Source organism: Triticum aestivum, chromosome 6B (assembly GCF_018294505.1).
Source record: "Triticum aestivum cultivar Chinese Spring chromosome 6B, IWGSC CS RefSeq v2.1, whole genome shotgun sequence".
Taxonomy (NCBI): domain Eukaryota; kingdom Viridiplantae; phylum Streptophyta; class Magnoliopsida; order Poales; family Poaceae; genus Triticum; species Triticum aestivum.
The window spans coordinates 210819882-210842955 of record NC_057810.1 but is presented as its reverse complement, the minus strand read 5'-3'; the positions used below and the strand labels follow the sequence as shown (position 1 = coordinate 210842955).

At 48.3% G+C, this 23074-nt stretch overlaps 1 long non-coding RNA gene across 1 annotated transcript; it reads left to right on the top strand.

Annotated features, from left to right (window-relative positions):
- Positions 1 to 12489: 12489 nt before the first annotated feature.
- On the top strand, positions 12490 to 13935 carry LOC123133981 (uncharacterized). The gene is made up of 3 exons (XR_006465456.1): positions 12490 to 13000; positions 13084 to 13396; positions 13648 to 13935. It is a non-coding gene; the product is annotated as an uncharacterized lncRNA (long non-coding RNA).
- Positions 13936 to 23074: the final 9139 nt, after the last annotated feature.

Here is a 23074-nt window from a genome sequence, read left to right as displayed (position 1 = left end):
CTTGGGCTGTTTCTTTAAGGAATCTGCCTCCGCTGCTTCTTCGCCGTCCCCATTTTTTGGGGTGTCCACCATGTATATGTTGTATGACGAGGTGGTCTTCCAGTGCCCTGTAGGTGCTGGTTCTTGATCGTCTCTGGCATCATCGTCCATACCGTCGATGTCTTCGGAGTCGTAGTCTAGCACGTCGGTTAGATCGTCGACAGTGGCTACAAAGTGGGTGGTGGGTGGGCTTTGAATTTCTTCGTCGTCCGCATCCCAGCCGTCCTGGCCGTAGTCCGGCCAGGGCTCTCCGGATAGCGAGAGATGCTTTAGCGATTTCAGGATGCCGCCAAAGGGTGAGTGCTGAAAGATGTCCGCAGCGGTGAACTCCATGATCGGCGCCCAATCAGATTCGATTGGCAGGGGCGCAGGAGGTTCGGAGTCCGGGTGGGAGTCCGGCACCTCGGAGTCATGAGCTTTATAAGGGACGAGGTCAGTGTTCGGCTCCATCGCCATGGAAGTTGCAGCTCCCGAGGTGGTGTCCAGCCACCCGTCCTCGATCTGCGTGATCGGCTCCGGACTATGGGTCGGAGCGGATTCGTGTGCGGCCTCCAAGGTACTGTCCGACGGCAGAGTTAGATCATGCCCATCGTGACAGCGCGGCACGCTCAGCTGTGGCTCGAATCCGTCGAAGATCAAGTCTCCGCGGATGTCAGCCGTGAAGTTTAGGCTTCCAAACATGACCTGATGGCCAGGGGCGTAGCTTTCGATCTGCTCCAGATGGCCAAGTGAATTGGCCCGCAGTGCGAAGCCGCCGAATACGAAAATCTGTCCGGGGAGAAAAGTCTCACCCAGGACTGCGTCGTTGTTGATTGAAGAAGCCATCAAGCCTATCGGTGACGACACAGAAGAACTCTCAATGAAAGCACCAATGTCGGTGTCAAAACCGGCGGATCTCGGGTAGGGGGCCCCGAACTGTGTGTCTAGGCGGATGGTAACAGGAGACAAGGGACACGATGTTTTACCCAGGTTCGGGCCCTCTTGATGGAGGTAAAACCCTATGTCCTGCTTGATTGATATTGATGATGTGGGTATTACAAGAGTAGATCTACCACGAGATCAAGGAGGCTAAACCCTAGAAGCTAGCCTATGGTATGATTGTTGTAATGGTTGCTCGTCCTACGGACTAAAACCCTCTGGTTTATATAGACACCGGAGAGGGCTAGGGTTACACAGAGTCGGTTACAATGGTAGGAGATCTACATATCCGTATCACCAAGCTTGCCTTCCACGCCAAGGAAAGTCCCATCCAGACACGGGACGAAGTCTTCAATCTTGTATCTTCATAGTCTTGGAGTCCGGCCGATGATGATGATAGTCCGGCTATCCGGACACCCCCTAGTCCAGGACTCCCTCACTCGTTCAAGTGGGTTCCCAAGACTACGTCAAGTTCTACTTCATCAAGTACAACTACAACTACAACTCTAAGGATTCCCATCAAGATGATGTGGATCCCGAAGAAGAAGAACTAGAGAGTTCTTGAGGGTGACTCCGCCAACATTCTTCACTCATATCATTATGGCAAGAACAAGTGCAATCAACTTCCACATCTTGCACTAGTTCAAGGAGTCACAAACCATCATGTTGGTAAGGCAAGGGACAAGGTAACTTAATGTTTTGATGGACATCATCTTGTGTGTGCATCACTCTATGTCTATGGATATTCTTGTTTGTTCCTCGTGGAACTAACCCATGTAGGTAAGTTGAAAGTGCAACTCACTCCAAAGGATTGCTCCAAATGATCTACATCAACATTGAGCATCCACATTTTCAACACCTACATGAAGTCATCATCGACAAAACCCAAGGTTAGTTCATCCCTCTAAGGGGGGATCTCACATCTAGGGGGAGCTTAACTCTAAGAATTGAGTCAAAGCAACTCTAATGGTGTGAACACATCAATGCATTATGTAAAAGTGGTAACCTCACTTGAGCTTAAACGATGAGTATGACCTATGATCAAATGTTCTCATTTGACTCCTAAGTCAATATACTCATATATAGATGACCTAGTCATCGCCAATTGTTTGATAGATGCTAGAATTGGTTGTGCATGCTTTGCCACATATTTCATTTGCCATTTTATTGTGTGAGCATGTTGGTGCATATTTTACTCATTCAAGGACATCCACTTGTTGTTTTGATTGTCTGGGTTCTTTTCTTTTTGCCAAGTGGATGGACAAGAATGCATAAGAACTTTCTCTAGCTATCTATGCTTTTCTCGTCTCAAACTCTATTCATGCTACATCACAAAATTTGATCAAGTCAGATTCGAACCACTCTGTGTGAGGAGCACTCGGAGTCCCCGATTCATCATAGACTTAAACTTCCAAAACCTCTTTGTGACTCTCGGTCTGACCGATTCCTCCATTTCAGTCCTACCGAGATCATTAAGTTGATCTGAGTTTTCAATCTCGGTGCAACCGATTTGAACTTTTCGGTCACACCGATTTGCTGTAATTGTACACAGTTATGCATCTCGGTGCCACCGAGTTGTTCCACTCGGTCACACCGACAGGGTCGGGCTATATATAGTCATGAGCAAAATTTTGGAAATTTCTCTGAAACCCTTCGCCCATGCAATAGCTCGCTCTGCCATCGAAGGTCTCCGGATCGTCTCCCCGTCGCCAGCAGCCTCCTATAGCTGGTCTCCGCCGCCGTCAACGGATTTTGCCCCCGCCGTTGCCGCCGTAGCGAGTTCATCGCCAAGCTAGGGTATGGACTCGATCTTTGTGCTATCCACATATGATTCCTAGCACATTGTATTCTTATTGAATCTTGCCACGATTGAAACAATCCTATCCAGCCAAAGTAGTCCGTAGAGTAGATTAGATTCAAATTTTTAGGGTTAGGTTTCCGCCAAAACCATCTCGGACCCACCGAGTTGAAAAACTCGGTCTCACCGATTTGGCTTATGCCATTGCACTAGTGACTCTCGGTCTGACCGAGAATTGCTAACCGGTGCGACCGATTTTAGGATTCTGTGAAACCCTAGCAGTCTCGGTGCCACCGAACTATGACTCGGTCCAACCGAGATCATCAGTTTAGGTTCCAAAACTGCTTCGGTATCACCGAGTTTGAAAATCGGTTGATCCGAAATGCTTCCTGTGGAAAACTAAAACTGAATTTTTGAATCATTCTTTTGCAAAAAAATCTCTGCATTTTGTGATGCTCATCCACTCTATCTCATCTATAACTCTTCACAGGGTCAGTAGTCAGCTTTTGCAGCATGTCAGACCAGAGTGACAGCCAGAACAGGTCAGAAGAGCAGATTGACATGAGCAAGGGCACTAGTCCCTCAAGCTCTACAGATGAAGGGAGCAGAAGCACTCCTAGCAACCTGCCTAAGGCTGCTACCAGGCAAAGGAGGAAGAGAACCTCAGACTCAGAAGATGAGGATTGCAAAGCTGAAGAAGATGAGGCTACTTCCAAGAAAGTGGTGCTCAAGAAGGAATATGGCTCTGCACATAGCACAAAGCCTGGAATGAAAAAGAAAGATCCTGCCAAGAGGACACCAATGCCCAAGGTCAGAGGATCCACTCAAGTGCCAAAACAGACTGAACCCAAAGAGGCACCTGAGAAGAAAGTCACTTCTTCCAAACCCAAGAAAGTCTCCACTGGAGAGACAATGAAGTTTACAATTGAATCAGAGGATGAAGGTGCTCAGGACAAGAAGAAGAAGAGAGCAAGAACCACAACTACCTAGGTTCTTGGAAAGCCCTCTATGAGAAGAGATTCTGAAGAGGAAGAAGAGGTTGCTGCACCAGCACCTAAGGCACCCAAGCTTATGGGTGATGCTATAAGGTCAGGGGCTGCAACATCTAAGCCCAAGGAAGCACCCAAAGCTGCCTCCAAGACCAAGCAAGTACCAAAGAGGAATACTAGGAGTATTCCAGCTACTGAGAAGAACAAGGCCCCAGTGCCAAATGTTGCTGAAGAAGAAAATGAAGAAGGTCAGGTCCTAAGGAAGCTCAAGCCCAAGATACTAGACCACAATGATGCCCATCCTGTGGCTGAGGACATGAGGACCAGGAAGGACTCAGGGCTGAGGCTGTGGAGGATGGAAGATCCATATGCCTCAAGGAGAAGAACTGCTGTTGACTACAAGTTCCATACAAAGGAACAGCCGGACTTCTATGAGACAATTCTGTTGGATAAGAGGCCCATAGTTTGTGATATGAGGTGGGTCCACTGGACCTACATCAAGGACAATGAAGAGCACTATCCTGGAGTGCAAGAAAGCTCTATTGCTTGTGGAGTTGCTGATTTTGTTGGGCAAAAGCTCACTCACTGGAATGATGAGCTTATCATGCAATTCTACTCCACGGCACATTTTTACCCAGATGGAAGAATTGTTTGGATGTCTGAAGGTACAAGGTACCAATCCACTGTTGAAGAATGGGCAAGTCTAATAAATGCTCCAAAGGAAAATGAGGATGACCTGGATATCTATGCAAAGAAGAAGATGGATCACAATTCCATGGCACACATGTACAAGGAGATCCCAGACAAGGCAGTTGAGACTCACAAGTTTGGATCAGTTCATTTTCTGTTGTCAGGGCTGCCAACTATCAATTGGATTCTGAGGCACACTCTGTTGCCCAAGTCTGGTGACCATAACATGATCAGAGGGCATGCCATCAACATGTTGCATATGTTTGATGTGCCACGGAAGTTCAAAGTCATGAGTCTTATGATTGAAACCATTAAGAGGACTGTAGCAGATCAGAAGAGGAGCTATGGATATGCACCTCAGATTCAGGAATTGATCAACTCAAAGATGGGCACAGGGAAATATCAATTGGATAAGGAACACTTTCCACTTTATCCAGACTTTGAGGACACTGAGGTTGTCATGAATGAGAATGACCCATCTTCAGTTCAAGCTCAAGAGAAGAAGGAGAAGGCAAAGAAGGAGAAGGCTGCCAGGATGCTAACTCAAGAGGAGGCATCTGAGTATTTCTTGAAGAACAAGTAGGAGCAGCTTGGTTACTTGATAGCATCAACACTGAGGATTGAGAAGGGACTGGCCACCCTCACTCAGAATCAGGAGAGCTTGGAAAGAATCATGGAACTCAAATTCCATGACCTTGATGTCAAAGTAACTGAGATTCAGTCAATTTTAGAGCAGCTGCAGGATGACATGCAGGAGAGGCAGGGCAAGACTACAAAAAATGTGTTCGCTAGAGTGCCTAGAGCCCAGAGGTCAGTTGCAGTGCCTGTGACAGACACTAGAGCAACATCTTCAGCACCAGCTACTGCCCCTTCAGCTCCAGTGCAACTAGCTCCAGCATCCACTCCAGCACCCTCTACTTCAACTGAAGCCTTCGTCCTTGGAGTTATCCGGACACCACCACCTGAAGATCAAGCCTGAGAGTCGATCTAGCACTATGCATTTTCTATGGGCTTTTTGGTAACTTGTTGCCAAAGGGGGAGAAAAATGTATAGATCATAGGCTTCGAGAGAGAGTGTGTTGCTTTTGTTCTCTCTTGCTTTATTTGGTGGTTAAACTTGTTTGCTTTTGATTGCTTGTGATACTATGCTTGTGAGACATTTATGATCATGTGTTTGATCATAAGCTACACTTATGCATGTTTGATGATATTATCCTATCTTGAGTGCTCCACCAAGATGTATTCAATGTCTTCACGAAGTAGACATTTATGATTGCTTGTTTGCTTTTGAGTGCATGTATTCAATGTTTATTATTTTGAGTGCTCCACCAAGATGTATGTGACATGAAAGAGTAACCCATGAGCTAATTCACTGTGCATTTGCAGTCCAAAGCAAATCTTAAACTATGCACAAATTTAGGGGGAGCTCTTGCTTATCACATACTTCCCAAAGTGACGATGTTATTCAATCTTATTATCTTTTGTCAAAGCTTTGATCTATATGTTGTCATCAATTACCAAAAAGGGGGAGATTGAAAGTGCAACTATCCCTAGGTGGTTTTGGTAATTCATAACAACATATAGCTCATTGAGCTCATGCTATTCCAAGACTATTATTTCAGGAAAGCTCAATGAATGGCATGGCATGGATGATGAAAGTGGATCCCTCAAAATACTAAGGACAAAGGATTGGCTCAAGCTCAAAAGCTCAAGACTCTTCATTTTATATTTTAGTGATCCAAGATCACATTGAGTCTATAGGAAAAGCCAATACTATCAAGGAGGGATGAGGTGTTGCTTAATGAGCCTCTTGCTTCATGTGCTTTGTGATATGCTCCAAAACCCTCAGCTACTTTCCCACATCCACAAATGACCTAAACCCAAAGTCAAAATCGGTCACACCGATTCTTCCTATCCGGCGCCACTGATTCCAAAAGTCATAGCCACTGCCACAAACCCTAAGTAAATCGGTCTTACCGATAGGGATCTCAGTCTCACCGAGATGGGATTGTAATCTCTCTGTTTCCCTTCGTAACGTTTCGGTCTAACCGAAGTGAGCGATCGGTCCCACCAAGATTGCAATGTAAACTCTCTGTTTCCCTTTTGTAACATTTCGGTCTCACCGAAAAGAGCAAATCGGTCCCACCGAGTTTACCTGACCAACTCTCTGGAAAGCTTATTACCAAATCGGTCTCACCGAGTTTGTGTAATCGGTCTTACCGAGATTACATTATGCCCTAACCCTAACTGAATCGGTCTCACCGAGATGCATGTTAGTCCCACCGAAAATCACTAACGGTCACTAGGTTTACTAAATCGGTCCGACCGAGTCTGTTGAATCGGTCCCACCGAGTTTGGTAAATTGTGTGTAAAGGTTAGATTTTGTGTGGAGGCTATATATACCCCTCCACATCCTCTTCATTCGTGGAGAGAGCCATCAGAACAAACCTACACTTCCAACTTACCATTTCTGAGAGAGAACCACCTACTCATGTGTTGAGGCCAAGATATTCCATTCCTACCATATGAATCTTGATCTCTAGCCTTCCCCAAGTTGCTTTCCACTCAAATCTTCTTTCCACCAGATCCAAAACCTATGAGAGAGAGTTGAGTGTTGGGGAGACTATCATTTGAAGCACAAGAGCAAGGAGTTCATCATCAACACACCATTTGTTACTTCTTGGAGAGTGGTGTCTCCTAGATTGGCTAGGTGTCACTTGGGAGCCTCCGACAAGATTGTGGAGTTGAACCAAGGAGTTTGTAAGGGCAAGGAGATCGCCTACTTCGTGAAGATCTACCGCTAGTGAGGCAAGTCCTTCGTGGGCGACGGCCATGGTGGGATAGACAAGGTTGCTTCTTCGTGGACCCTTCGTGGGTGGAGCCCTCCATGGACTCGCGCAACCGTTACCCTTCGTGGGTTGAAGTCTCCATCAACGTGGATGTACGATAGCACCACCTATCAGAACCACGCCAAAAACATCCGTGTCTCCAATTGCGTTTGAATCCTCCAAACCCTTCCCTTTACTTTCTTGCAAGTTGCATGCTTTAATTTCCGCTGCCTATATACTCTTTGCATGCTTGCTTGAATAGTGTGATGATTGCTTGACTTGTCCTAAAGTAGCTAAAATCTGCCAAACTCTAAAATTGGGAAAAGGTTAAGGTTTTAATTGGTCAAGTAGTCAAATCACCCCCCCCTCCCACCCCTCTAGACATACTTCAAGGTCCTACACCAACGCAGCTCACAAGTAGCAGGGGCCAGTATAAGGTGTATGGTGTCCTAGGGGAGAGTCTGTAGGTTAGGCCTGTTACCCTACCCTTAGCACATGTCCCCATCAGGAACTATGGTGGATCGTCTTGTGTGTTACGTGTGTGATTCATTCATGTTTACCATCACCACCCTTATGATGTTTCTTGTCTCCATGTGTGAGTAGACCCCTAGTTCTCGGGGATATGGATGCACCTTGGTATCTATAGGATCTGAACCGTTATATTGGATATGAGATCCTGTGTCGAATGCTTAATTTAATAAACTTTGTGAATGTTGTGAAGGGGCCCCACTCAACATTATTGTCGAAAGGCCACGAAGTGTATCACTGTCGTTGTAAAGGTTAGGATGTGAGGGTAATTCGAGGTGACAGTAAAAGTCTTTGCTCCCCGCCTTCACAATTTATAGGGGATTTAGGGAGAACCCTTAGAGAGGTCGTTGTCGGTGTCAAAACCGGCGGATCTCAGGTAGGGCGTCCCGAACTATATGTTTAAGGCTAATGGTAACAGGAGGCAGGGGACACGATGTTTTACCCAGGTTCGGGTCCTCTCGATGGAGGTAATACCCTACTTCCTGCTTGATTGATCTTGATGATATGAGTATTACAAGAGTTGATCTACCATGAGATCGTAGAGGCTAAACCCTAGAAGCTAGCCTATGATTATGATTGTTGTTATCCTACGGACTAAACCCTCTGGTTAATATAGACACCGGAGGGGCTAGGGTTACACAGAGTCGGTTACGGAGAAGGAAATCTATATATCCGAATATCCAAGCTTGCCTTGGACGGAAAGCAGAGTCCCATCCGGACACGGGACAAAGTCTTCAATCTTGTATCTTCATAGTCCAACAGTCCGGCTAAAGTACGTAGTCCGCCTGTCCGAGGACCCCTTAATCCAGGACTCCCTCAGTAGCCCCTGAACCAGGCTTCTATGACGATGAGTCCGGCGCGCAGGTTCTCTTCGGCATTGCAAGGCGGGTTCCTTCTACAAATACTCCATAGAAGATTTAGGACACAAGAATCGTGTCCGGCTCTGCAAAACAAATTCCACATTCCACCATAAAGAGTATAATATTACACAAATCTAATCTGCTGACAACTTTTTATAGCATGACATCACGCCACGGTTCGGTCATTATTCAAACCGTTTTTCACAACCAGCTACCGCACGTAATGCGAGGAGGTTTTCTTGAACGTCTTGTCGAAGGAGAGATTGTGTCCCCTTAACACAGGATTCTCATCAATATGGGTATGGGTAACCCAACCGCTCCATCAACCGTGGTGCTTGGGAAATAAGCGATCTTAACGGGCAAGTGGGGAGGCGCATAGTTTCTACCGCCTTTATAAAGAGATAAGAATTCTCATATTTCCCCCACGCCTACTTCCTTCTTCGCTTATCCATTCTCGCACACTCGAGCTCCAGCGCCCCAGATCTCACCTTCTCCGCACAGCCAAACATGTCCGGAGCGGGAGGCAAGTAGGTGGCCTCCTCCGGCAAGGAGGAGGACATTACGAAGCTCCGGGCGGCCGGATATTTGGCCGCAGATATTGCGCACCGACTCCCGGATGCAGGGCAGATCATTCCGACTCCAGGACCCCATGAGAGGGTCATGTTCCTTGCCCACTTCGTCCGTGGACTGGGATTCCCCCTCCACCCATTTGTCCGCGGGCTCTTGTTCTATTATGGGCTCGATTTTCATGATCTGGCCTCTAACGTCATCCTCAACATCTCGGTGTTTATCGTCGTGTGCGAGGCTTTTCTCCGCATCAGGCCCCACTTCGGCCTGTGGCTAAAGATCTTCAATGTGAAGCCGAAGATAGTGGTAGGCCAGCAGGCGGAGTGTGGTGGCGCCATGGTGGGCAAGATGCCCAGCGTCACCTGGCTCAAAGGCTCCTTTGCGGAGACCGTAAAGGGGTGGCAATCGAGGTGGTTCTACATCGCCGAGCCGCGCGATGCCAACTGGGTGGCGGCCCCTGAATTCTGATCCGGCATCCCGTGCGGCTCACTTCCTGGAAGAGGAAGGGCCTAGCCTGGGGCGCGTCCGCGGAGCTGACCGGACTCCAGAACTGCGTCAAGAATATGATAACCAAGAATATCAAGCTTGTCAACATGGTCCAGGTCATGCTATTTCGCCGGATTCTCCCATGTCAAAGACGGGCGTTCAACCTGTGGGAGTTCGACATGGCCTGACACCAAACACTGCAAGAGCTCTTTGACACGATGCACAAAGACGTCTGGATGGTGTAGTTCAAGTCCAGCAAAGTCCCTCCTCCTATTTCCGAGGACCGCGGACTCAGCGCCAAGCACCACGCCAATGCGGTAAGCATTCTACATTTTGCAATATGTGCCTTTCCTCAGTATATTCATGGAAGAAACTTAAGCCACCGTACTGATCTAACAGGAATACGTGGCGATGGCGGAGCGGATCGACTGTCCGGCTCCGTTGCCTGAAGATCCAGCAACCACTCTCCTGACGGAGATGCTGGTTCCGGCACCTTATGAGGTGCTGGAGAAGAAGGTCGTGGGGACCAGGAAAAGTCTCCGGCGCAACATGGTGCCGGACTCATCATCCGAAGACACCGAGGCGCACTCCTCCAACGACAACGAGGAGGAGGAAGAAGAAAACCCTCTCCCCCAAAACGAGGGGGAGAAGAAAAGGAAGGTCGCCCCTTCCGGGGAGGCCGAAGGGTCCAAGAGGGGAAGGACCCTCCCTCTGGACCACTCCACAACCGCCACCTACAGCGAGGACGAGTTGCTACCCAGGGCCAAGCCCCTGGCGAAGTCGTAAGTATCCGGATGCCCTAAGACCATTTGCATGTTTTTAGCTTTATGGCTCCTTATTATGTCAAGGTTTGTTTGTGCAGTCAGCCCAAAGCCCATATTGACTTGCCCTCCTCGGATGGGTCCTTGAGCTCGTCGGAGATGAATAGCTATTCGCTCCCGACGGCTTCCACCCCCCGGCCCACAGATGACACCGAGGTGTTATCTCAGAGGATGCCGGGCCAGGAGGAGGTAGTCCTGGAGACGCCTCAAGGTGTGACTCCCGATGCCGGGCTCATGGGGGAGAAGATCCCCAGATTCAGATAAGGGGGCCGCAGCAAGCTTGGCCCCCAGCCGGATACTGCACCGGAACCTCCAGTGGTTCCGGATTCAGGCAGGCAGCCACCCGCCAAGGGGGGCGAGTCGTCTGTGCCGATGACTTTTGTCCATCCAGAGGCATCGGATAACCTAGTGGAAGCGCTTTAGAGCGCTTCCCTTGGTGAAGGACACCGTACTCTTATGAGTACGGTGATTGCGAAGGTTCAGTCTGCCAAGAGAGGATTGACCGAAGCTTGCGCCAGCCTTCTGACAGGCTTTGAGGTAAGTAATTTAAATTGTGAGAAAGTATCACGGTGTAGACAGTAGCCCCTGATGCTCTGTTTGGTGTTCGGCAAGAGAAGCCGAACAGAGGATCAAATATTATTCCTAGAAGTCTAATCATATTATGTCTATGTGAATAAGCAGGTGTCGCTGCTGGCCGCCGCCACCGCCACTTCGGAGGTCTCTAGGCTGAGGCAGAGCCTGGGGCGGGCGGAAGAAGAGCTCGGCCTCGTGAAGAGGCAGCTCGAGGAAAACAAAGGTAGGCAATACCCCGTCTGAATGTTATATAAAGGAAAAATCACTACAACAAAATTGAGATACTATGATGAAAATTCGCGTGACGTTGGTGGACAACGTCACGCAAATAACTAATATGTGACATTTTCGCAGGTGGCATCACTGATTACTGCAAATCGATGACGATAGACGTCACTAAGTTGCCTCGGCCATAGCGCACACATGGTTGCCAATTTGTATGACGTTTTGGTATTTTCCATGACCAACCTACTAGAGTCACCGAATATTACGAATGTGTGATGATCGACTTTTTGTCATGTAATGTTGAGTAGTGGCACCCCCTATAGCTACTTCATGGTTTATTGAGCGGCAAGACCCACACGCCAGTGTTGGTAGTGGGGCCTGCCATATTTTATTTACAGGGAAGCGATGTAATTATTCTGTTCTATCTAATATAAATAGGTATAGTGTCTAGGGATTGTGTTATATCCTTTTTTACGGCGTGTTCTATCTAATATAAATAGGTAGTTGCTAGGCAAAATTGTTCAACCTGACTATACGTGCGCTCATGTTGTTTCGGTCAGTCAAAAAAAATAAAAAAAATGAAATAGGAGATTGAACGGAAAATGGGAAAACTTATAAATAGGTTTCGTTCTATCTGAAAAATAAGGTTTTTTACCAACCCTCTCTAAATCGGGCGCTGATGAGCTGAGGTTTCATTCTATCTAAAAATAAAAAATAAAGGAAATAGGAGAGTCGATGAAGAAAGTATGGCACCAGAAGTTCGACCCCAAGGGAGTTGACAGTGGGAGTACTTTTTTTGCGGCAACCAGAGCACAATTTACATTGTATCAAAATATATGTATTATTCCCCCACAAAATAAATACTCCGTATGTATTATTACGTTTTGCACCAAGTAACCATCAGATAAAATGTTCCACATATAAACTATAGAAGATAATTAAAAGATAGAACAAGTTATTTTTGGTGAGAAACTAATTGACTGAACACAGGATTTGTCTTTTTTGCCCACAAAAAATAGGACATATTTTTTGCAATCTAGCAAAAGCATGGAGACGGGAGAACAAATTTGAAGAAAAGAGGGGCAGGGCGTGAAGTCTTTGTGGGGCTAGCAATGTTAGTGACACGTTCTCCTAGCACAAATATCTCCTCCCACAATTTCTCAAAAAAAAATCCTCCCACGATCCACGTCTCTTCTCTGGATATACAAAGCCAAATCGCTATATAGCACTAGTAGATTAGACGACGCCACCACCGTGCTGAAATCTGGATCTGGCAGCACCGGCGTCATCCTCGGCTGCGAGCGACATACCTGGCCACCTCTCCACATTATCCCTCGTTCACTCCAGCGCCTCAAACTCGCCCCCCTTCCTGCAAGTTGCGAAGGCCGCTGACAGGGCGTTCATCCACCTTCGACCTCACAACCGATCTGACCGCCCCGGATGTCATTGCCGCCCGGCCAGATCGCCATGGGACTCGACGCCACCAACGCCTCCACACTTCAGGAGGACCAGATGCCACACGGATCTGGCTGTCACGAACACCGCCACCGCCACACCGTCTTTCTTGCCAGTCCAGATCCACTTTTCCCTTATCTCACTCGTGGTACGAGTGCCAGTCATAGCAGAGAACTATGAGGCATCGACGATCCAGCCGCCGTCTTGTTTTTCTGTCTCTCCAAGTAAGCCCTATTCCCGCCGCCTCTGGTTCGTCTTTGCCTCCGATTCACAGGATGCCGATCTAACATCATTCCTCTCTACACAGGATAAACAATGCGGCACTCCCTCCATCGGGTTCCAACAACGCACGATAGTTGCGACTCCATCTTCCTCCTCAACCATGTTGTTCCAAATATATTTTTTGAAACGTTGTTGCAAAATTTTGGATTGTTACAATCCACACCGTACACGATTCTGCATTGTTTCGTGTGTGCCAAAGTGCTACATAGGCGACAAGTTTGTTCCCTGTGTGATTACCCCTCATCAGCCAATCGATTATTGTTTTGCAGGTGGAGTAACGCTCATGCCAGAATCGAGCATAATCTGAAACAGTTGTCATTCTCTCTAGATGCTAATAGGTACCAGTGAAATTGCTCACCTCCCCTCTCTGTCTTCCCACTGTAAATAAACAAAAATTGCTCTTGCTCGCAAGTAATGGATCTGCATGGATTTATATATGTGCTGATAGTTGTAATGTGTCTATAAGTATGTTAGCCGCACATGCACGATATAGCAAGTCACTACTAGCCTTATAATCACAACATGCCATCTTCTTTTGATCTGTTTACGAGTTTGTGGTAAATTTTAATCCTATACTAGCTTTTGACAGGATAATATGCAAGTGACCTTTCAAGAAAACCGCGATGGACAAAGAAGCGTTACAACAAATTTAGTCGCCTTCAAGAAATTAGGAGAAGAGACGACAAAAAAATGTTCCTTCCTTTAATGAAGACGGAAGCTATACAAATATGTTTGGGGGCCAAGACAACTCATTTGTTAATTTAGTCCTTAGTGCCGATGCTACTTGTTTCATCAAGTTTCTATGTAACTCGTGTTATTTTGATCTATGTAGTACGTGAACTATGATTCTGTTTTTAATAAAAAATTATGATGGTGATGTGTGTTGTGAAATAGGCGAGATTAATTGCCTGCCATATATCAAGTAAAAGTAGTATGTGTGGACAATCGAAAGATGGATATAAAAATTTTAAATAATTGGCGGAAAATGGATATTGCCCAACAAAATGCCCAACAAAAATTGAGTACTGCATCAAACGATATTGGGCTGCAAATTGGCCATGACCGAGAAAATGTATATAAAATTAAATCAACCAAATTATCGGGCTCGGCCCATTTAGAAATATAATGTGTATTGGGCCATCGAAAATCCAGTGACGTTGAACGTCACTGAAGGTCCCATATTGATTGATGTTTTGTGCGCGCGCCGTCACTAACAATAATCTGTGACGGGGATTCTGTGACGATGCTTGTGACGCACGTAAAATGTCATGCATGGGTATTTTGTGACGTTTATGGATGTTTCATGACATTTTTTAGCTCGTCATAGTAGGCTCGATCTCTTGTAGTGAATCGTGGATGCTGATAGAAGCATGATAAATTTTGCTAGGGGCCACGACCGAGGTGGCGGCCCTTAAGAAGGCGTCGTCCGAGGCCGAAAACAAAGCGGCTGGGGAGCGCATTGAGCGCGAAAAACAAGAGGCGCGAGTTGATGAGGTCCAACAAGAGCTCCGGGACTTCGTCAAAAAATTCGAGTCCTTGGAGCGTGACTCCAAGACGCAAGAGTCAGAGCTTGCGAAGGCCCATCAGAGCGCACTAGATGCTAAGGCCGAAGCCCAGAAGGCGCTCCAGGAAATTGAGGAGGCCAAGAAGATAGCTGCGGGTAAGGCTTTCATTATGCAAAGCAAGCATGTGGAGGAGACTTTCCTTTTAATTACCCGAATTCGGAGCTCTCCAGGAGCATTAGCAGATCTACTGCGCAGCATCTCTGATGCCGCAGAGTTCTACCGGGCTGAGGAGGGAAGCTCGACGGAGAAGCTATTTTGGTCCTAGTATATCGAGGCCGAACACCCGATGTCCTTGAGCGACCAGCTAAAGCAATTGGTCAGACTCCACAAGGCGGCCGAACTGGCCATGAAGGACTTCAGAGTCTGGTTGTGGCCTGGCGAGCCCCAACCCAGCAGCTACTTCGGCTTTATCAAGCGGATGGTGAATGCCTGTCCGCGGCTTGAAGTCGTTAAGCGGTCCGTCTGTATTGAGGGTGCACGCCAGTCTTTGGCCCGTGCGAAGGTGCACTGGGGGAAGATGGACGCCGAGAAGCTAGTGACGAAGGGGCCGCCAAAGGGCAAGGAACATCGCCACCCCGAACAATACTATGACAATGTCATTAAGGGTGCCCGCCTTGTGGCGGATGAATGTACAAAGGATGTGATATTTGAATGAATGTAATCATGTCATCCTGTATTATGAAAACCAGTTCATGTGCGCTAAGTAGCGCTTGTTAATTTAAAATATTACCTTCTGTGTGGCCATTTTTAAAAAAAATCTTCAGAGTTGGCCAGTCGTCGGCTTCCGCCCCCATGTAACTAGTACTGGGGTGTTCGGGATAAGTATAAACACTCTTTATCCAAATTTTTGGTCCTTTGAAGGAGGTGTTTAGCGCCACGAACGAGGCAATCGAACTATACGGCTTTATTGCCCTCACTTAGCCATAGAAGTCTACAATTTTAAATTTTGGCGAAGCCCCTAGTATATGTAAATCCGGACTTGGGGCGCTATGCACGCCTAAATCGGACGAGGCCGATTCCTCGCCTGACGCGGAAAAAATCTTTAAGGATTTGAGACCTCTCGAACAGCGACCAGCTCTCGCCTTATCATGACAGTCAGTTTTTGGCTTTCTCTACTGTGGTGCACGTCTGGAAGAACTGGGACACAATCGCAGTAGTTCTCCCTGCGCTACCTTAGCTAATATAGCGGAACGTAAGGTAACAAAACATAGGAGCCAGGCAAACCCAACTATTGACCCAAGACATGATTCAAAGCTGATGCATATAGTGATATAAGTTCGGGGTGCCGCACTGTCGAAAGTGTTCGGACTTGTCTTGCCAGGTAATGGGGTACTGAAGCCCCTGGCAAACTGGTCGTGCCAAAATGCACGGGTATAATAAATAAGTAGTAAAGAAAAAGGGAAAATAAACTTAATAGCAAGCTGACGCGGTATACTATTTTCCCTTTAAAATGATACATCAAAGCGTACATATAACAAGTAGTGCGATAAGCAGAATAGGACTATTTGACACATCCTAACCAAGAGCGGGTGGTATGCGGTTATGTAAAACAGGTATAACGGTTGTTATCAGAGACCACCTGAGGATTCCCTCGTATGCCAGAGCTTCTTGTCCTCTTGGTGTGTCCGTCCCGCTATGTGTTCGATAGCCGGTCTTTCGGAAGAGCCTCCTGAAGGTAGGTGTCGGTGTCAAAACCGGCGGATCTCGGGTAGGGGGTCCCGAACTGTGCATCTAGGCAGATGGTAACAGGAGACAAGGGACATGATGTTTTTACCCAGGTTCGGGCCCTATCGATGGAGGTAAAACCCTACTCCTGCTTGATTAATATTGATGATATGGGTAGTACAAGAGTAGATCTACCACGAGATCAGATAGGCTCAACCCTAGAAGCTAGCCTATGGTATGATTGTTGTTCGTCCTACGGACTAAAACCCTCCGGTTTATATAGGCACCGAAGAGGGTTAGGGTTACACAGAGTCGGTTACAATGGTAGGAGATCTACATATCCGTATCGCCAAGCTTGCCTTCCACGCCAAGGAAAGTCCCATCCGGACACGGGACGAAGTCTTCAATCTTGTATCTTCATAGTCCAGGAGTCCAGCCAATGGTGATAGTTCGGCTATCCTGACACCCCCTAATCCAGGACTCCCTCAGTAGCCCCCGAACCAGGCTTCAATGGCGATGAGTCCGGCGCGTAGATTGTCTTCGGCATTGCAAGGCGGGTTCTTCTCCAAATCCTATGTACCTGTTTGAATAGCGTCCGGCTTCTTGTAAATATTGCGCTCCTCGGCTTCCACGCCCAATAATGGCCATCTTCCACGTGTCGAACGAATGCGAAAAGCCAGGGTATTTTTACATTTTACCCCCTAGCCACGCAAATGAGTTGTCTATAAACGAGACGAGGATCTAGATCTGAATCACACCATCCTCCCTTCGCGAGCATTCATCAGAGCGCATCTGACAAAAATCCATTCCATCATGGACAGTTGACGCGGCTCCTCCTCTCGCCCTTCCAGCCCTCAGCCTGGAGATTGGGAGAGATGCTCCGTCCCGCACAACATATTGCGGGCTTCGTGGCCCTTTGCGAGCTGTTTTGGGCATTGAGGCTCATTTTGCGCTGTGGAAGAAGTTGTTCTGCCTTGTGCCCCGTTCTCAAGAGGGGTCAATATATCAAGTGGGCGGAGCCGAACTATGACGCATCGCCGGGACCGGATATCTATCCGGAACCCCGAAGAAGGCGTCCGAAGACTGGCCTTCGGAATGGTTTTATATAGAGGATGTCCCCCTGCCGGACCCTGTTCGGGTCGGCCTCCCCAAGTTCAATAACGCTCCTTTGAAAAAACGCCTAAGCTGGCGTCCACAGAGCCCTCAGAAGGAAAATGACAGGGACGTCCTTTCCCTGATGAGCCGAATAAGGTTGTTAGCTCATTCCGGACTGACCATGATCGGGGTCATGGCCACATGCATTATGCGGGGGGTGCAGCCGCTCCAGTATAGAGGCCACCCCATGTGGGATTTCAACGGGGAGGATGATGCCACCCGCTGCAGCCGTAAGGGGTCGGGATCGGTCACCGATCTGATGAAGATCTTGTCTGCATTGTACAAGGGAGAAGAGGAGGAATTTCTCCGCGTCAATCCACAGAGCGGATTTTCTATGTACAATCCTCTGAGCTGGGTAAGCGGACATTTCTTTTTGCCTATCCGATCCGTATTCCCATAGTCAAGTATCTCATTTTGTGATTTCGGCGCAGGAACTACGCCAGGCCGTAAAGGACATAAACAGCCCGCCTCCACAACCCGAGGATCCGGAACGGTTCCTAGATCCGACCTCCCAAGAGGATCTGGACATATTGGTGGAGTTGATAGATGGGGTATTTCACCAACTGAGCATCGATAATGCCTTGGTCGCCATCACGGCCGATTACCCCGAAATACTTCCAGCCTCGCAGGTAACTGAGACCGAAGTCCCAATACTTTGAAAATGACCCATCCGTGCTTATTTTTGATCACCGTATACCCATGGTGTTTCGCAGGGGAAGTCCTTGAGGCGGGAGGCCGAGCCTGCGATGGCTAGCCAACAAGGGGCGGCACGGCCCAGCAGGCTAAAAATAAGTGTGGTCCGGATCAAAACGCCGGCGCAACGGTATGGCGTGTCACCATATTCCCAGGTTTCATTCCCGGGAGGCATACTAACGCTCGTGCTTTTTCAGGAAGAATAGCGCTCGCCGGACTATATCCGGAGAGGTTGCCAATCAATCCTCCGCTCGCCAGGCTCCAAAGCCGGGTCCAGAAGCAGAGGCGAACACTTGGCGTGCGTTGGACGCTCCTCCGACAGAGGATGCCGACAGGTTATCTGCCACCAATTCCGAGGTGGAGAGTGCCATGAAACACTGGTGTCGCCGGACAGTTCTTCATGACGCATGTTTCTCCCTAGAGGCATTGAATGCCTTTAATTCGGGAGACGCGCACCTCCACGCCGCTCAAAATGGTCTAGCCAGAGCCACGAAGCAGTATGTAAAAGACATACGGGTGGGAAAATTTGACAGTTATATATGCCAGTAGCCCCCGAGACTTGAAATAGTTAGAATAACTGATTTAAGGATCATTTATTGTGCAGGATCTTACAGAAAAGAATACCCAACTGTCCCAGGAGCTGGATGAGTGCAAAGCCCAACTTGAGGCTGCACTAGCCACATCGGGGGAAGCCAAAGAGACCTCCTCGGGTAATATACGCTTCAAAAGATAAGTAACTTATGAAGTGTGGCGTGTGTAGACGTCTGACAATAATATTGCAGATGGCGCTGGGATAGATCCGGACAAGCAACAGCTCATGCGCCGGTTAAAGGCCGGCGAGAATGTGCTTACAAGGGTGAGGCAAGAGAAAAATAATCTCCAAGATGCCAACACCCGGCTGGGTGAGGAACTAAAGGATGTTCGTGCCCAGCTGTCTGACTCCGTTAAGGAGAATTGGCGGCTTCGACGCGACATTTTTAGCAAGTTCTTGAACGAACTTTGAAAAAGAGTTCAGCGAGGAAGTCCACTAACAGAGGTATGTCTGTAGGTATGCTCACAGGCTGTCCTGCAGAGGAAATGCCCGGTTCTACGGGTGACCTTCTTCTCGAGCTCTTGCAACTGCAAGAACGAGTTCGGCAGGTGATGAAAGGCGTTGCCCAGGCCTTGTGGCCATCTGTCTCCCTGCCCGAAGGCCTTGGAGAGCTTGTAGAGAGGCTTCAGAGAGTGCGGCGGCGCTTCCAATAATGGAAGATATCGGCCTGCCGTCAAGGTGCCAGGGAGGCCTGGGCCATGGTGAAGACGCGGTACACGAAGGCTGACCCAAACCACATGGCTGAGGTCGGACCTGTGGGGCCCGATGGGAAGGAGATCCCTGTGAGCTTAGTGTACGGCCAAGTAGAGTTGGCCGCAAAGTATTCCCAGCAGGACTGTAAACTAGACAGCCTATTAGATGGCATTGAAGAGGAATACAATCAGTCGAATTGACTATGTAATTAAAGATGACATGTAAAATGCGTTCTAGCCGGATTGTAGATCGTTTGTCATAGCGAACCTTTTCGCTTCAACCTCGGGACTCAATAGTCCGGAGTGTGTCCGAATACCCTCACGGTTATATAAGAACCGGGGCATGCATGGAGACCAGGCGTAGGGGTCATTAGTGCTTTATCAGACAAGTGCCCAACTAGTTATGTTATATTACATGGTTAGTAAGAAACATCTTCCAGGGAGAATAGTTCCGTTAGGGGTTCCTTTCCCTGGGAGGCATGCCCTAAAGTGCATGTCCGGACTGCGAAAAAGCAGAAAAACATCTGGGGGCAGATAAATAAATAGGTAAGAAATCGTCTTTTAGTTCACCGACCGAATATTCCCTTAAGAATGCTAGCTTTCGGCTTCACCCAGTCTGAGGTACACATCCAGCTAACCCGGCAGTAACAATCGCAGAGGTGCTCCCTTTACCGCCTAGCCGAACAATCGGGAATGTAGGGGTAAGCACAGGAGCTAGGCAACCCAGCTTGGCCAAAACTTAAGTCATATCGATGCATATAATGGTGAATAAAAGATACATGCGGAAGTGTGACACATGTGTTGGGCGTGAAGCCCGTATAAATAAACTTTTGTTAAAGAAGCCCCCAGGTATAATGAGCGCGGATAGCGCGTCAAGTGTTTGCGAATAATGCGCGAACAAGCTTTCAAAGGCTGTAATAGAAAAGGAGGGAGAAGGAGAGAAACAGAAGACAGCTAATATGTAAAATATAGACGGAGGAAGGAGACGAACTCAGAGTCCGGCGCTAGGCGTAGAATCTTCGGAGACGGGTTGCGTTCCATGGGTTCGGCTCGAGTCGGTTATCCGATGCATCTCGCAGACAGTACGCTCCATAGGTCAGGACTTGGTCGATGATAAAGGGACCTTCCCATTTGGGCTTGAGTTTGTCCTTTTTCTTGTCCGGTAGGCGTAGAACTAACTCACCAACGTTGTAAGTTTTGGCCCGTACTTCTCTGCTTTGATATCTTCGAGCTTGTTGTTGATAAAATGCGGAACGGGCTTTTGCCACGTCATGCTCCTCCTCCAATGCGTCCAAACTGTCCTGCCGATCGAGCTCGGCTTCTCTTTCTTTGTACATGCGCACGCGAGGTGAGTCATGAATTATGTCACAGGGCAGAACTACCTCTGCGCCGTATACCATAAAGAATGGTGTGAATCCGGTGGTGCGATTCAGAGTGGTCCGCAGCCCCCGGAGTACGGAGTCGAGCTCCTCTACCCAGTGCATGTTAGATTCCTTGAGGGACCGCACTAATCTGGGTTTGATGCCGCTCATGATTAGACCATTTGCTAGCTCGACTTGACCGTTAGTTTGAGGGTGATAGACTGAAGCATAGTCGAGCTTGATGCCCATGTTTTTGCACCAGAGTTTGACCTCGTCGGCCGTAAAGTTCGTGCCGTTATCAGTGATGATGCTACTGGGGACGCCGTAACGGTGTACGGCCCCTGATATGAAGTCTATCACCGGTCCGGATTCGGCCGTCTTAACAGGTTTGGCCTCTATCCATTTGGTGAATTTATCCACCATGACCAGTAGGTATTTTTGCTTATGGGTTCCTCCTTTAAGGGGTCCAACCATGTCAGGCCCCCAGACCGCGAAGGGCCAGGTTATGGGTATAGTTTTGAGGGCGGTGGGTGGCATGTGGCTTTGATTAGCAAAGAGCTGGCAACCGACGTATTGTTGGACTAAGTCTTGAGCATCTGCCCGGGCCGTCGGCCAATAAAATCCTGTACGGAAGGCCCTGCCTACAAGGGCCCGGGCTACGGCGTGGTGCCCGCCGAGTCCGGCATGAATTTCAGCCAGAAGATTCCACCCTTCCTCTTTGGAGATACACCTTTGAAGGACTCCGGTTGTGCTTTTCTTGTAAAGCTCTCCCTCATGGACCTTATAGGCTTTAGATCGCCGCACTATGCAACGGGCCTCGTTTTGGTCCTCGAGAAGTTCCTGCCTGGTTAGGTAGGCTAGGAGTGGTTCCGTCCACGGGGCAATGACTGCCATTATTACGTGGGCTGAAGATGTTACTTCGTTGGCAGAACCACCAATTGTGTCAGAATGTTCGGTGTCAGGCAGTGCGGTTGGGTCCGGGTTGTTATTTCCGGATTCCCCCTCCCATAGTACGGATGGCTTGAACAGCCTCTCTAGGAAGATGTTGGGAGGGACGGCATCGCGCTTTGCGCCAATGCGCGCCAACACATCTACTGCCTGGTTGTTATCCCGGGCTATATGGTGAAATTCGAGCCCTTCAAACCGAGCTGGCATTTTTAGGATGGCGTTGTGATAAGCTGCCATTTTCGGATCCTTGGCATCGAAGTCTACATTTATTTGGGATATCACGAGGTTCGAATCCCCGCGCACCTCTAGGCGTTGAATGCCCATGGAGACTGCCATCCGGAGGCCGTGTAGAAGGGCCTCGTATTCGGCTGCATTGTTGGAGTCTGTATACATTATCTGGAGTACGTATTGGACCGTATCTCCGGTTGGGGACGTCAAAACGACGCCAGCCCCCAGACCAGCCAACATTTTGGAGCCGTCGAAGTGCATGATCCAGTTGGAATATGCGTCGTACTCTTTAGGGAGTTCGGCTTCAGTCCATTCGGCAACGAAGTCGGCCAAAACTTGCGACTTAATAGCTCGCCGTGGCTTATAGGTTATGTCGAACAGGAGGAGCTCAATGGCCCATTTGGCAATCCGGCCCGTCGCGTCGCGGTTTTTTATAATGTCATTAAGAGGTACTTCGGAGGCTACTGTTATCGAACACTCTTGAAAGTAGTGTCGCAGCTTCCGAGATGCCATGAACACCGTGTACGCTATCTTTTGATAATGCGGGTACCGTGACTTGCATGGAGTTAAGACAGTGGACACGTAGTAAACTAGTTTTTGAAGGGGGAGCTTCTCTCCGTCCGTTTCCCGTTCGACAACGAGCACTGCGCTCACGACTTGATGAGTTGACGCGATATATAATAGCATTGGTTCGCCCATATTGGGCGCGGCCAGGACTGGGTTTGTTGCAAATATGGCTTTTATTTCTTCGAGTCCGGTCGTGGCGACATCCGTCCACTCGAAGTGTTCGGTGCGTCGGAGGAGGCGATAAAGGGGTAATGCCTTTTCTCCTAAACGGGAGATAAAGCGGCTTAAAGCCGCCACGCATCCTGTCAACTTTTGTATTTGTTTGAGGTCCTTTGGGATATCCAATTGTGATAGAGCTTGGATCTTGGCTGGGTTTGCTTCAATTCCTCTACCGGATACAATGAAGCCCAAGAGCTTTCGGCTGGTACGCCGAAAACACATTTTTCCGGGTTAAGCTTAATGTCGCATGTTCGGAGATTATCGAATGTGAGCCCCAAATCGTCTACTAGAGTTTCGACGTGCTTGGTTTTAACGACCACATCATCTACGT